We start from the raw sequence: 13,560 nt of genomic DNA on the forward strand, positions 1-13,560 counted from the left end.
AATGATTTGATGTTTTTAAGGTCTGTATTGTGGACTACAGTAGAAGCGGACACTGCCGCGTCGATGAAGAGCACGGCAAAAGCCAATGGAGAATTCTGGATGACGTACAACGACTTTAGGAAATACTTTAACAGGTCTATATCCTTTCACGCATTCCTCTATTTTCAGCTTGCAACATCATTTCTGCCATTAGCTGTGTTCCTTTACATTAAATACTGTGTTTACATTAAATCCACACAGGAGGCCCTGATGAATATAATTTCTCTGAGGGCCTATGTCATCTTTGGGGATGTTGCGTGGAGGGTTTTTTTGAGGAGAAACTACCCGTTCTCACCTGACAAATACTGTCAATCATGTAAAAAATTTGTTCACACTTTGGTGTGAATCCAGACTGCACCGGTGCCGATGGGATCAATAACACTAGTTCCTCAGAGCATCTTCCATTAAATTACCGAACAAAAACTGAAGAACAAAATTGCAATCCATTTCTTAGGCTGGCCGCATACATACGTTTTTCGTATTCGATTTCCGAATTCGTTTTCCGTATTCGGAATTCCGTGAGACTAGCGCAAACGTTCGTTTTTCTTCATTCGGAATGTATAAACGTCAGTACCAGTGTTGCCAACAAGGGCGATATATCGCCATTTAGGCTACTCAGAGCGAGAATCGGCGCCGAAAAAATCTAAAAGGCGACTGGTCGCCAATTAAGCTACTTCAAAAACATCAATTTTAAACATGTCCCGAAATTCTCTAGCCACCCCCGCCACCCCCCCTCCCCCTTATGAAATTTATTTTTCTGGGGACAAATTTTATATTTTCTTGAAATTCTCCATGATTTTTTTTTATTTTCTGGGGACAAATTTTATTTTTTTTGAAATTCTCTAGCCACCCCCCCCCCCCCCACGAAATTTTTGTTTTCACGTAAAAACATCAATTTTAAACATGTCCCACCTAACAGCAAATTCGGCTACTTTACGCTACCTTATGTATGAGAAACGGCGATATTAGGTCAAGATCCGTTGGCAACACTGAATTACGAACGGAAATTTCCATACGTTTGCGTCGGCACAAACAAACTGTATGCAATAGCTGCGTTCCACATGACGTCATTAGGTTTTTTCCATTCGGTTTCTCCGAACGCGCCGTATGTGAAAATCAATGGGTTTTTCTTACCAATCAGAAAAGCTAATGAGATTTGATTGTAATAATAAGCAGTCATTAATATTGTCAATAATTCGTTAAATTTTCATATCATCTGCGAACATCAAAATAAAGACACGTTTAAATACATTTGTAACGTCATTTATAAATATGTTGAAAAGAATGGGTCCTAGATGTGATCCCTAGGGCACACCGCTTGTAGCTGTAAAAGTGTAGGACAGTTGACCTTTAATGCAGACAGTAAGCTCTCGATTAGACAGATAATTCTTAAGCCAGGATAGTACGTTACCGGTTATGCCAATTTTCGCCAGTTTGCTAACAAGAATTTTATGGCAAACCTTATCAAACGCTTTGCTGAAATCAGTATATATAGAATCGACTTGTTGTCTATTAGCAAGTGCATTTGTTATATAATTTTCGTACAGGGATAAATTGGTTAAGGTTGATCTGTTTGAAACAAAACCATGTTGGCAAGTTGTAATGATGGATTTCACGCTGGGGTTTATCTCTAGAAGAATTAATTTTTCAAAAATCTTGGGTATTGATGATTGGATACAAATTGGACGATAATTTTCAATTGCAGATTTATCCCCGCATTTAAATATTGGAGTTAAGTAACTTTTTTCCAAAGTTTTGGGAAATTTCCCGTTGACAGAGACTTATTAAATAATATGAACAACGGAATGGATAAGCTGTCTGCACAGTTTTTAATCAAGATGGGTGGAATTTGATCCGGCCCGGAACTTAATTTTGGTTCAAGTGTTTTAAGATAATTTGTAATGTCGGTGATGTTAATATTAATATTTGATAATTGCAAGTTTATATCAGAATTAAATTCCGGAATTTGTTCATCTGAAATGTCAGGTTCAAACGCATCTTTAAAGAAATCGGCAAACATGTCAACAATTTCTTTTATGTTGCTAGAACTCCTTTGTTTATGATTCATAGTTCCGGGAATCCCGACTTCATTTTTTTTCATAGACTTTACGTGTTTCCAGAAATGTTTTACATCATGATTTATAGTATTTTCCACTTCCATTATATAATTTTTATAACTATTTTTAGACAAATTTTTGCAAGCTTTCCTGACACTTTTAAATTTAATATAATTAGATACAGATCTATGTTCTTTATAGATTTTATGAGATTCCTTTTTACAATTTATCAAGTGAATTAATTCCTTGTTGAACCATATTGGATACGTTGATTCTTTATGTTGGGTAAGAGGAATATTATTTGAAATTACATTATTGAGTTGCGAGTAAAAATAGTCAGTATTGTAATCAATATCACCGTCATTAAGACTTGTCCAGTCAATGTTAGACAGTACCTCATTAACTTTATTGTAATCTGCGTTTTTAAAATTATAACAAATTCTTGAGATTTTAAGATTATCATTTCCAGTGTAGGGTATAGAAATTATAAGTGTAGGATGGTGTTTATCTATAGGGACAATGAACTCAGGAGATTCGTATACATTTACATTTTCTTCATTTGAGAATATCAAATCGAGAATGCGATTATTAACATTGGGTACGTTATTAAATTGAGAAAGATTTAAATAAGAACACATATCCAGAATATCCCTTTCACAATCAGAAATTGGCGAGTAATTAGGATCATTAAACTTACAATTCGGTAGGTTGTAATCACCACAGACAATTATTTTGTGTGTTGGATATTTTGTTTTTACATACTCGACGTCCTCACAGTGATTTTTGTATATCGACAAGTCCGAGTTGGGAGGAATATATACACTGCCAATAATAGTTTTACATGATTTTCCGCTTAATAGTACAAATATTTGCTCAACATCATAATTTTTATGTTTAATTAATTTAGAGTTAGTGCTTTTATTCACTGCTATTAAGACGCCCCCTCCTCTTGATTTGGTACTAGTATTATGACTCCGGTCCATTCGGTATATGTTGTGATTCGGTAATCCGAGCTCCGCTGAATGAATGGAAGGTTCCAACCAGGTTTCGGTGAGTACGATGACGTCTTGTGTGATGGTTGGAGCTGTAACTTTGAATTTGCCGAGTTTTGATTTGATACCCCTGATATTTTGGTAGTAGATGCAGCATGATCCCGGTTTATGTTTATTAGCTGGCCTCTGTAATTTCACATCAACCACCTTCGTGCGTAATTCTATAACATTTCTGATATTGTGATTGTACAGGTTACATTTATTTAGTTGGAGTTTTTTGGCAAAACGTTGATAATTTTGGGGAGGTTATTAATATATTTTATAGTTAAATTTGGTTCGCCATTTTTTTGTCTAGTTTCCAGTTCGTCCCGAAGCATCATAAGTTGTTTTCTTTGCTGACTCGTCTGATCGTTGCCGGCTTTAACACCATCTTTGATTTTTTTGTTATTAATTAAGATTGTCCGGACTAAATGCTCCTCATTAAGTTTTATCTTGATTGGTCTACATTTATTTGAAATTTTCTTCGTTCCCAACCTGTACATTTTAATGTCTTGAGTATTAATGGTAATATCAATATTTTTCAGGGCCGTAGTAACTTTTTTAAGATCATCGGAAATATTTATAGATGTTAGATCTGACGTACTCTCCGGGACATTGAAGAGAATTATGTTTTTTGCACGAAGCTTCCTCTCTTCAATTTCGGTTAATACTTCACAAATATTAGGTGGAGGATTTGTGGGGTTAGTATCAGTGGATTGAGTAAGAGCTGCACTTTTTAAGGTCGATAATTCTCCTTCGAGAATACCCATCCGGACGGCCATTAATCCTGTTGTTCCCAAGAGTTCCGTTGTTAAAGGTGTTATTTTTCCCATTTGTTCCTTTGTGAATTTGTTACCCGGGTCATTTATAATTTTGATAAGGGAACTAAGTAGATCTTTTGCCTTTGTCATGTAGTTGAGCGAGTTTTCGTTTAGATCCATGTTTAGTTAATACGATGTTTACATTATTCTTTGAAAAATTTGATACTAGCGCCTATTTCCCGCAATCAGTTAGGCACGATTCAAAAATGATGACACTTTTAGCCAATAGCGAGAAAATGACGACACTTGCAACCAATGACAAACTTATTTTTTGCGCATGCGCGTTCTGTATGTTTATGATTTCAGAAATGTTTTTATTTAATATTTTTAAAACACGATACTGCTCAGCACACAATATATTTAAGAAATATAACTGACTGATTACTGAAAACACCAAGTAATGTAAAGTATTTAACACTTTTTGTTTGTATTTACTTGCAAATCCTTACTGTTTATGCAATTTTATTAAGGAGCGTATTTCACTGTGAACTCAAGGCGGTAGGTAGGTAGATTGTGTTGAATGAAGCCAACATCAATCGTGAACGGGTGTTGCGGTCGAGTTTCACGCAAGTGCACCGGAGATCAATGCTGCTATCTCCTTAGAGCACGTTCCATTAAAATACCTGTAAAACAGACTCAGCATGCCCTCATTGCGTTTGTGCATTAGAAATGGCAATCGGTCTGTTAACAATGGATTTTCATTCAGACGGACCACCCTCCTTTGCACAGAATCAAATAGGTTTATCAAGTATTGTGGGGCTCCAGCCCAGAGGTGGCTCTCAAAGTCAATTAGTGGGCGTACTTTAGATTATGTACGGTTTGGGGCTGGTCACTGTTGAATATTGAATTTTTATTATAAATAACATAATGTAAAGTTTTTGTCTTTGTATAATGGCCCTTACATTAAGGTTTTACTGTGACGTTGGGATGGCGGAATATAAGTCAAATAGACTGTATATACCAATTTGCCTTGGACCTTGTTCAGAAAGTTTATATGTCTTCAGGGATATAAATTTCCAGCATTCGGTTTTGGACTCATATGTGTTTAAAATTTATATTCTATAATATTCTAGCTTATGTGTGCCCGGCATTTTGCGAATTCTAGAGTACCTTATTATCATATTGTAACAAGTATTTATTTCACTTGCTCGTTCCATGTCTTCCTCGGGCGTCCTCCACCTTTTCAACCATTCACTTCATATATAAGTCATACATTTTCCTTACACCTCTTTCTTCGTTCTTCACTTTACCGTAAATAATTATTTTGTAGAAAGCCTTATTACCAATGTGGGTCCTCTGTAGTTTACCATCAGGTTGATTGTAAGATCCCTGTGATTTACGGTGCTTTCCGATCCCTTAAATTTGTGTAAAGTAAATATGGGGAAATGTTGATTAAAAACTCGAGTAGTTACACGATGATTTCATTAATCAATCAACCGGGTAATGAGAGGTTCCACAGATTACTCCGCGAGCCGGTATTGCCATTGGTGGAAAATATTTAAGTAGTCCCACAATTTGATTCATGTCTTCCTCAGGCGTCCCCGACTATTTATACCATTCTTTCATATAGTATCATGAAATTCACATTGTTAATGTTTAAAAAACTACAGGTAAACTTGTCGAATTCCGCTGCTTGCAAAGGCTCTTTAAGAAATCACTTAACACTTGTTTTCAACTTAAATATCAATTGGAGACAACTATTTAAGTCGAGGGTTTAGGTAAGTGTTATACCTGCCTTATTATGCAGATTTAAGTGTTGGGAACTCTTTGTAAAAAGTAAAAGGTTCTACTTACAATTGTGTTTATTTACGTTACAAATAATAGGTCTGGATTTAGCTACACTGTTCATTATCCAAGGGTTGGTAATTCTCTGGTTCGAGAAGCTTGTTCCCTGTCACTATAACCTCACAAGCATCTGTTACACTCTAGCGACATCTGACGGACTCTGGAGTAAGTTTTATGACTAGCGCCATCTATTGCTTAAATACTCAACTTTATTACCATACATCACAGTAAGCATGCATAAAATAACCTCCAAACTTAAGTTTGAGAAAAATTTAACTTTACTGCATCTTTTACCATCTCTCTCCACATAATTAGTTATTTCTTGTAGAAATTAAGTCGAAACCAAGTGTTAATTATATATTTTTGCGTATTGAGCGTGCAGCGGAATTCGACAAGTTTAATAAACAACATTATGTTGACGTTAAGTCTTTCTCGAGCGTCCCCCACTTCTTCTACCATTCATTCATTCTCATTATTTTTTGTCATTATTTTGTCATCATTTTCTCATTCTCACCATTCATTCTCTAAACACTCCTGGCACTAATAAGAACAAACGAAAAGAATTATGAAATTTTCATTGAAATCGGATGAATGGTACAGGAACACGTACCGGACAAACAAAGAAATATTTATTTTTATATTAGTATAGATTTTTTCCAATTAAATTGATAGTATGCATTTCTTTTTCAGACATTTTCTTTGTTATTTGGATGCAAAACTCCTAGAACTCCCAGCCAAAACCCAGCCATGGCAAATAACTACCATTCGCAATAGATGGATATTAGGTAAAATTAGTTTGACTATTATCAAATCTCGGTTTTTACTTTAATGATTATTAGAATTTCATAATTTTTTGACTTTTACTATAAAAAAAACCTTTTAAAAGACAATAAACAATTGATAGTATTTTTTACAAGTTTTAATTTTAATTATTATTTTTTTTTTTTTGGTTTTTGTAAATTGAATATTCATAAAATTTTAATAGTTTTTGTAAATTGAATATTCATAATGTATATGTAAAAAAAATATATTAATATATATTAAGTGCACATATTTGTATTGTAAGTGTGAGTATAGTTGGTAAAATCTCGAAAAACGTGTTAATTTATTATACACTTTTTATGGTTTAGTTATGTTTGGTTTGGAGTTATTATGTTATGAAAAAATAAAATATCTTGGTTTTTGATCCAGGCTGTGATGTGTTTTTTGTGAATTTTTGCGGATGTATTTGCAGTTAGTAGTTGCTTCAGAGTAATGGGCATACAGTTAAACAGTTTAGTAGCGTAGTATTTAAAGTGTCTTTGTCCGTGTGTGGTGTGTGTTATCGGTATGTTTAGTGTTTTATTTGTTAAGGATCTGGTTTTTAACGAAGTTTTTGGTTGAATTGGAATATGGAGTTTGTGTTGGAGGAGGTGTAGTAATTACAACCACACTTTTGAGTGAGATGTTTTGTGTGATATTTATTGACTTCCCTTGGCCGGGAGACCTGTCGGTCTTCAGCACCTTATGTAGCGGCATAATTTGTAGTCGCAGGTCCACTTATTTTGGGTGCCGCATCACTAACTGCCCTACGTACACACGCGGTAACAATAAACGTGCTGGCGAACATTGCGAACATTCCAATCTTAATATGCGTTTATCTCAAAACTGTGGTTTTGTGGATAGGCCCCTGTTAACCTAAAACTCCGATGATATTACCGATTCACCAATTTCCCTCCCGCTTGTACCACTAGTTTCCTGACGCAATGTATAATGTACCTATTTGACTTTTATTATTAATATTAATTTACACTTTTTCACTTACTCCGTAGGGTCTAGCGGAGGTGACATCCTGAACAGCACGTACTGGAAGAACCCTCAGTATGCCATCACCTTGAATATAGGAACTGGCGGCATCCGCGGCCAGTGGGTGAGAGACCATGGACAGAACAGTTTTTTTTGCAAAGAATTTTTATTCCTCTTCTTAAGTCGGTCCCTCATTGTTGAGAATCATGACTTCCACTCCAATTTCCGCGGTGGACAAAGCTGCTCCACTCCACGCGGTTCTGCGCTACATGGAGAGCCAAGGATACCGACGTACTGGACACCAGTGATACTTGATCACTCCAGAGTGTTGGTGACCTTCTTCTGCTTCTCCTACCAAACGCTTTGCCGGTGACTATGAGTTACTCCAGGTTGGAGTCCTTAGTTTGGCGTGGGACGTGTCCAGAGCATAATTAAAAACCTACTGTCGATGCCTGGCTCTTCCAAAATGGATATATGTATTAGTGCATCTGGCTGTTAATGGAATCCTGAGTGTTTTTCTCCATCACCACATTTCTAGGGCGTATATCCATTTTCTTTTGCTGGCTCTAAGTGTTCATGTTTCCGCACCGTACAGAAATATGGGGAAAATCAGCATCCGAAAGAATCTCATCTTGGTGGACTTCGTTTTGCCTCTATCACTACATACCTTTTTCATTTCTGTTTCACCGTCTCTTTTATCCCCTACAAACGAACCTAGGTAAAGAAAAACATAGAATTTTTATACTTACATTAAAAAATTATTTTGCATTAACTTCATACAGGAGTACCTAAGTAGCTCTGTCATCTTTGGGGGTTTTTATGAGAAAAGGAAGGAGTCACCTAGGGTCTCGAAAAGACTGTGTTGTAGGAGGGAGGAAACATATAGGCCGACAAATCATTCCACTGCCGTGCTCTTGAACAAAAGAACGAGTCGTAGAAGCAACCCGCTCTCATGTGAAAAATGTCAAATGTACAAATGTTGGGTGCGCGTTTGACGGGTTTCCCAAATCTGTATTGGTGGCGAAGGAATCAATAACCGCCCTTGTCTGCATTGAATCAGGGGTTTTTTCAGGTTTTTTGAGTGGGGCTATCAAATTCAACACCAGGGTGCACTTGCGATTTGAACAGGGTCAGCAGTTTTGTACTATCTGCAGTATCTGAAGGTCCTATACAGTACATCCAGCTTCTGAGAGAATAACTTGACTGTGGCTTCGATGAAGTCCCCAAGCCTGAGCTGGTCAGTTAAGGTTGTAAGTCAGGGGTTTTATCAGGTATATTGGTGCTCCAGAACAATGGTTTGAACTACCCACCAACCATAGCATTCATAAATGTGGTAAGTTAACACACCAACCACAGCATTCATATATGTGATAAATTAACCCACCAACCATAGCATTCATAATTCATGAAACCTTGAAAGTATTGGCTCCCTATAGTCTAGAGCCTTGGGATGAATACATGACTATGTAAATGTGGTGTTTGCAGATGCTGGTGTCGCTGATGCAGCAATACCGCAAGCGCTCCCGAAAGACCCTGGAGATAGGAGTGGCCGTGTTTGAGATCCCGCCCGGCAAGGAGCTGCCGCTGAAGATGGATTACCTCAAGTCGCAGTTCTCCATGCAGAAGTTTAACCACACCAGGGAGACTGCAAGCAGGTCTGTCACCACTTATGTCTAGTAGCAGACTTCCTCTTTGCCTACTTTCTTCCTTCAGTCAAATATCCTAGAATATTAATAATACGCCCAAATCTATGGCTGGCCGCTAAAGGCGCTAGGTAATGGCGGTAAATTATTGAATATATGTAGGCTTATAACTGTTAATACAAACCTAATAGCCGCTGTAATATGTTTTTATGTATGAACAAAAAAGCAGTAAGGGCGTATGTAGATTACCTAATATATATATATTTTTAATTTTTGATTTCTTTAATTTATTAACGTGTAATAAAGAGAAAAAAAAATCAATACTTAACTGGTAATTTTCCTGCTTTTCTAGGTATAATCTGCCAGCTGGAAACTATTGCATCATTCCTTCAACTGCCTACCCCAAAACCCAATGTGAATTCTTGCTCAGGATTATCACGGAAAATCCAATTACATATACGTTAGTATCATAGTAAACATTTTATTAATTATTGATTGGAGTATTGATAACAAACTTGGGTTCAACTTCCAAAAATGTTCAGTCATATGCTTTACAAGGGCACAAAAGACCATATATTTTAATTACAAAATGAAAGATACGTCACTGAAACACATGGTGACTCGCCATTCGCTTAACACTTCACGCTCATATTGAAAAAATCTGTAAATCAGTCACTAAGATGTTGGGTTTTGTCAAACACAATTCAAAAGACTTGACCAACCTTGCAGTTATAAGGCTGCTTTACTTTAGCTTAGTGCGTAGCATTCTCGAGAGTGGATCTCAGGTATGGGGGCCAGAGGACACTGTCTACGTACTAATAGTCGAGAAGATACAAAACAAGTTTTTACGATACCTCTACATGAGAGAGTTTGGTTATTTATTACCCATAGCTGTTTCCAACAGCATTTATCTCGGGAATGCTGGGTGTATGCAACCTTAGTTCCAGAAGGGATGTTGCATTACTCCTGATGGCGTATAAGCTTCTAAACGGTTTAGTCTCAATACCAAACATTCTGGCTAAAATAAGATTCGGATAATTTTGCGCGAGGCTGCCAAAACAGGCTTTTGATTCTTCCTATGTGCAGAACTAACTTACCAATGGTGATGCCCTTGGTAAGAATCAATAGTTTAATTAATTGCCTCGCAGGAAATGTGTATATTTTCCACATGTCCTACAACGTATTTAAACGTGAAATATTATTATTCAAGACTTAATATTGTAAACCTAAATTTGAAACTTTATTTTTTTTTGTCCCACTTGTAAATGTATTTGTTATTCACTTTTTTGTAATTTTTAAAAAATTAAACACTCCTGGTACTAATAAGAACAATCTTTGAATTTTTCAGCCACATTGGTCGACTAATTTTCGAGTTTTGCGAGCGCAAACATACAAAGGCTGAATTTTTATGTATAAGAAAATTATAAGTTTGAATCTGACTGTTATTATTAACGAAAAATTGTTTTACGTTTCAGTGTATACGACCAAAAAGTTGGCATAGATAAAGTTGATAAGGTAAGTAAAAAAAAAAAAAATAACTTTATTAGGTTAATAATAATACTTGTTAATCTTCGTGCCGAGATTCCCAGATATTTATAATAATGGTATACGGTTGGATTCTAATAATGATGTATTGTAACTACATTTACACTGACATTTGTCACATGAGAGCGGGTTGCTTCTACGACTCGTTCTTGTGTTCAACAGCTAGGCTGCGGCATGATTTGCCGGCCTCTGCGTTTCCTCCCTCCTACAACACGGTCTTTTACAGAGTATAGTTCCTAACTGCGAGCTGCGAACAGAGAGAGCCTAACTACCTACTACACTGGGTTATATAGGTGCTTCTATCTCTCTCATCCTCTGTCTCTGTCACATACTGCGAAAGTCAATGCAGATGCTAAAACCTATCTCACGATACTAATAAATTACAGCTTGACGCCGAAATATTTGCATACGGTCAAAATAAGAACTAAAAACGCCATGTTTTAAATTATTTGACTGTCAACTATTTTGTATTATAACTAGCTGTACCCCGCCACGCGTCACTGTGACTTAGTCTGTCTGTGCAGATGGAGAAACAATAATAAGCGTGTTGCTTTTACGTCCAACAGATGGCGCTGTTTTAAAAAAAAAAGCAGGTGTCACAGGTGATATCTATATAATGTAGGTATATAAAAACACACGCGTATTCGAATGCAAAGTTGTGTCAAAATTTCAAAGCAATCGGTGTAGAACTTTTCGGAGATTAAAGATTTTGAACAAACGAACATTTACATTTTTATTTATATAGATGTTACATCAATAGTTGCACCGACAGCTCGGTACTTCCCAACCTTCCTCTTTCTTTTCTCCTACCATACGTCGATTCTCTTTCCATTTCAGCTTTTTATCAAATTGCGTGATTGCAGTTTGATAAAAAGATGAAACGTTTAATTTGATCATCAATCAATCAAATGTGACAATGAATTTGATGGTCTTCGTGGTCGAGGGGTAAGGCTCTCGACTAGCAATCCGAAGGTCAAAGGTTCAAATCCTGGCGTGAACAAGTAAATTTTATTTGAAGAATTTTTTTTATTTCACTATTTATTCATTTAAAATTATATACACATAAGTATACTGCGGCAGATTTCATTGTGAGATACCCTCAGTATCGCCCCACCACCATTCTTGAAATGTCTTTAGCCGTGTTTGGTGACCAGATCTGAATAGCCAGGTACTCCTCCGCCTTCCTCTTCCCCATCTTTTTCCCCTCCTAGCTACCTTCAGCCTCACAACGTACCCCAGTTGGCGATGTCATAGTTTCACTGGCTGTCGACGGTTGGAAGCAGTTGGGACTCTTGTGCGGTATTCATATTAAAAATAAATAAAGACACAGTGTTTTGTTATGAAGTGGATATTATTTCAAGAATCGATTCACAGCACTAACTACTTGATTTAACAGACTATAACGCTTGTATTTTTGCATGCTGACCGTTAATGACAGTCTATTTGGCTAATATTCCGCCATCCCAATATTGTGGCAGTTGAATTTGACCTCTTTGATTGAATAGTAGATGGTTGTTGTTGTTGTGTGTGATTTAGTTTGACTGTGTGTTTGACTTGATATGTATTGAATTACATCATGGACTCCCAAATTGATAGATCCGCCCATCAGGGAAAGGAGAACAAAACGTGGTGAGACCGTCTCCCTTTATGTGCTTTGTCAATAAATGAATCTGACAGTATACAGGCAACTCGCATTGTAATATCACAATTTAATCCTCGAAAATAAAATCTGCTAACAAATTAGGTAATAGTTCTATTTACGATAAAAAAATTAACTTCAAATTGGGTAAACAAAAGTTTGGGCTTGTTTCCAAAATTGAATATTTTGCTACACTATTTAGTTAGACTCTTTTACAAATATGTTGTAATTTACTAACTCACTCATTTTTGCTATTCTACGCAACCCGATTTGTAGACAGTAGGGTTAACCTTTCCCTTACTGTGCTAAAAAAATCCACGTGTTTCGGTGCTGTGTAGTCAATACACATCTCAAAATAAGCGATTTAATGTCGGAAAAATATGAATATTCATAGTTAATCGCTTATGTTTATTATATTTTATATCAAAAGTGATAATAATTGTAATTTAATTGCTGAAAACATGAAAAAACCATTGGCAGATGATAAACAAACGTGCGAGGAGTCCTTATCTAACGACGACCCGCGACCGACTGGCTGCAGGTGCTGGATGGATGCGCCATGGGCACTGGATCACACACACAGCTATGCGGTCGTAGGTAGCGATGGTCTAAATACAACTGCGGACGTGTGGATATCTCATGTTCCCGCATAGAGAACTAAAGCGGGACATCAATAGCGTGTCATTTCCTCGCACACTCTTCGCATAGCATTGTCACACGGTTGATTGAATTGTTGTACTTGTTCCCACTTTTTAACAAAACACTCTGATTTTTAATTGAATTTGAAAACTATATAACAACTTATGTTTTTCACTACTACCTATGATCACCTAATTTTATGTAAAATGTAACAATGTTATAAGTTAAACAATAAAAAAAAATAAAAAAAAAAAATTATTTTTTAATTCAGTGCATAAATGTATAACAGAGGAATACCTAAAATGTGAACCCAGAATTTATTACATTTATAGAGTTATTAAAGTTAATAGAAGCAATGTGTAGTAAATACACACCACAGATAAGGAAAAGTTAAAAATGATCTTTCTTACCCGATTGCGTTGCAAATACTTACTTTAGCTAATCTTACTTTTCTGCGTAGGATCTGGTTATTTCAGTGTGCGCTCTTTGGTGGACAACGTATGACTGATGTCGTGGTTTATTCAAGGCTTCCCCGAACCCTTTTGGTGCCAAAAATATGGTCACGTGGTTTATCTC

General features: G+C 36.3%; 1 protein-coding gene across 1 annotated transcript in view; it reads left to right on the forward strand.

Annotated features, from left to right (window-relative positions):
* LOC149409702 (calpain clp-4-like) overlaps positions 1-13,560 on the forward strand; it is a 44,377-nt gene that overhangs the window by 13,816 nt on the left and 17,001 nt on the right. The gene's annotated exons all lie outside the window — the stretch shown is intronic.

The sequence above is a fragment of the Hesperophylax consimilis genome, chromosome 30, assembly GCF_061612785.1.
Source record: "Hesperophylax consimilis isolate HC1 chromosome 30, BYU_Hcon_1.0, whole genome shotgun sequence".
NCBI lineage: Eukaryota > Metazoa > Arthropoda > Insecta > Trichoptera > Limnephilidae > Hesperophylax > Hesperophylax consimilis.